This window comes from Cavia porcellus, unplaced genomic scaffold, assembly GCF_034190915.1.
Source record: "Cavia porcellus strain 051 isolate PalLab524CR breed Dunkin Hartley unplaced genomic scaffold, mCavPor4.1 scaffold_20, whole genome shotgun sequence".
Classification (NCBI taxonomy): domain Eukaryota; kingdom Metazoa; phylum Chordata; class Mammalia; order Rodentia; family Caviidae; genus Cavia; species Cavia porcellus.
Window position 1 is genome coordinate 26,925,217 of NW_026947503.1, and position 2,997 is coordinate 26,928,213.

Here is a 2,997-nt window from a genome sequence, read left to right on the forward strand (position 1 = left end):
TTGTGTGAGGGACCATTCACTAAGAATTTTTTCCCAATTTGTGGGTTTTCTTTTGACTATGCTGGAGATTTCTTTTGACATGCAAAAACTCTTTAATAGAACGCAATCCCAGTTACTGATTCTGTAAAGTATTTCGCGTGCAATTTGTTTCTTGTTCATGAGTTCTCTACCTATCCCTGTGTCTTCAAGACTTCTACCTACTTTGTCTTCCAACAAATTAAATGTTTCTGTTTTAATATTTAAAAATATGGAATGCTTCACGAATTTGCGTGTTATCCTTGCACAGGGGCCATGCTAATCTTCTCTGTATCGTTCCAATTTTAGTATATGTGCTGCCAAAGTGAGCACAATCTACTATATTTTTAAAAAGTTTTCAGATATTGTAGTTTTCATTTCTGGAGAATTTTTGGATTCTTTTTATATTTTCTCTTTTTCTTTCTACATTGTTAATGTCTTCTATCTTCTTAAGCATTCTTAAACATTTATGATTCTGTTTGAATGTGCTTCTCTCTTAATTACATCATTCTGTTGTTCCTTGTTCTCTTCTAGTTGATTGATTTTTCTCTTGGCTATGGATCATATGTTTTGCTTGCATTCCTGATAATCTTTTTGGATTGCGGACAAGGTGAGTTTTACATTGCTGGATTCTGAGTTTTGTTGAATTTATTTAAACTTGTTGGTCATTGTTCAGGCATGCAGCCGAGTTACTTGTAAAAATCTAATATTTTCAAGGATTATTTTTAAGATCTGTCTTTAGGGTTAACGTAGCTTCAGTACTAAGGCAACACTCTTCTGATTATCCTGTCTCATATTTCATGTATTATACAATCTTCCTATTCTGATCGATGGAAACATAAATGATTCTTAGCTCTCTGTGTAATTATTCAACTCAGTTTTTTTCTAGCAGTTACTAAACCAATGCTTCTAATGGGGGAGATTATTTGGATTTCTTAGAGGCAAGTCCTGTAGATTTCATAATATCAATTATAAGTATTTCTGTATGTATTTCTAAAAGATAGAGGCTCTTTAAAAAAAAGCTTAATCACATCAACATGATCCTGTCAATAAAAACTAATAATAAATTCCTAATACCATTAATTACCTAGTCAACATAAAGTTCCATGGTTTGCCAGAAAACAATTAGGTGCCTGAGTGGGATATTTCCAATGAAGTGTAGCCTAAGGAATAGTCACATTTAAGCTTGAATCTTCCACTGCACTTTACAAACTCCCTCTGCTCAGACTTACTCTTCTACCAGCAGGTAAATCCCCGAGAGCACCTCCCCCTTCCGTTTATCAACTGGGAATGTCTCTTCCCTCTGTCCTTCTCAGCCTGATTCCATGAGCTCCTCCTTCTCTTGTCTCTGAATGCCAGGTCAATGGGCACATTTGGAGATCTGTATGATTCTCTTTCATTTATAGTGGGGTTGTGTCCTGATAAATGCATAAAATGCATTTATCATTAGGCCAAAAAATGCATTTAATACACTTAACTTACCAGCTTTCTTAGTGGGCACACTGTGTATGCTGGTTGTTTCCCTTAACAGGAAACTGGCTGGGAGCTGTTGCTGCCCATCACGGAGAGAGTATCACACTGCAGGCTGCTAGCTTGGGAAAAGAGCAAAATTCAAAGTTTGAAATATGGTTTGCACTGAATGCACATGGATTTTGGACCACCATACACTTGAAAATGTTAAATGGAGCCATCATAAGTCAGGGCCGCATGTCTCTTGAAAAACAATGGGAGTACTGTTGTAGTCAGGGTTTCAAGGAGAATGACTACATATATGACACATAATTTACCATAGTATTTATGCTAGTCACTCAGAGTCAAATACAAAGAAAGTGCAAGAAATCTGTCCCCAACACTAAAGACCCTGAAAACCCAGCCGAGAGCTTGGATCTCATGGCAATATTTTGCATGAATTTAGCTGAAAATGTAGAGCCCATGATCATGCTCCCCATGAGTCCAACTGGAGGCCTAGAGCCCACAACAATGACTGTTTATGAATCTCTGCTGGGAAGGCCCAAAGGTCCCAGAGGTGATGCTAGCAAGTCTGTGGAGTAGGGTGAAGGATCTGTGCCAGTAGGCTAAGGGTTCTATAATGAAGCCAAGAGGTGACACTCAAAATAAGGACCAGGGCTCCCCTGAAAAGTACCATAGCCATTCTCAGCAACAGTGATGTCCCCAGCTACTCTGAGTACATATCAGCAAGCCAGTGTGACAAACTTCTCCTGGAGATTAAACAGCACACATCTTCTCCTCTAGAACTAGGAATTGGTGCTCAAAATAAGGGCCAAAGCTCCCCCAAAGTGAACTGCAGCCATTCTCAGCAATAAGGTCGTAAGTTCCTCTGGATGATGGCAGCCAAATCAGAACAGCCAGCATGACAAGCTCCTCCAGGAGAACCAGTGACTCCAAACAATAGCACAGGCAAACCCATAATGCTACTCTTCTTCTCTAGGTCTTCTTTTCATGCTGGCAACAGCAATCCATGCTTAGTACCATATTGATTCAGTTCAGCTGTTTAAGTTGTTTAAGTGTTTAAGTTGACTATCAGTTACGGTTGTGTCTTAGTTACTTTTTACTCATTGCTGAGACAAATTACCTGATGACCAAAGTTGGGAAAGGAAAGGTTTATTTCTTACAGTTTTTGGAGGTTTCAGTCCACACTCAATTGGCTCTAAGGCAGGGTGGCATGGCAGGGTCGCAGTTCGTGGAGGCTGCAAACAGCAAGGCAGAAACCGGCAAGAGAGAGAGACACACACCTCCTTCCTGCCATTGCATTACATCCTGGTTCCACCCCTAGGCCAGTGTAGCACTCACACCACCAACCCAAGCACTAGACAATGAACCAATCACAAATGCACAATGCAAATGCATGAGGCCTGGAGGCCACCAACATAAACAATGAGAGTTAGCAATCCCAAGCACACCGAAGTCCCTTTTAGTTGTAACCTGGTATGATGCAAAGAGAAAGTCATAGGCTTCAGAAAC

At 40.0% G+C, this 2,997-nt stretch overlaps 1 non-coding gene across 1 annotated transcript; it reads right to left on the bottom strand.

Annotated features, from left to right (window-relative positions):
• Positions 1-241: 241 nt before the first annotated feature.
• Positions 242-348, bottom strand: LOC111758074 (U6 spliceosomal RNA). The gene has a single exon (XR_002792309.1). It is a non-coding gene; the product is annotated as a U6 spliceosomal RNA (small nuclear RNA).
• Between the last annotated feature and the right edge of the window lie 2,649 nt (positions 349-2,997).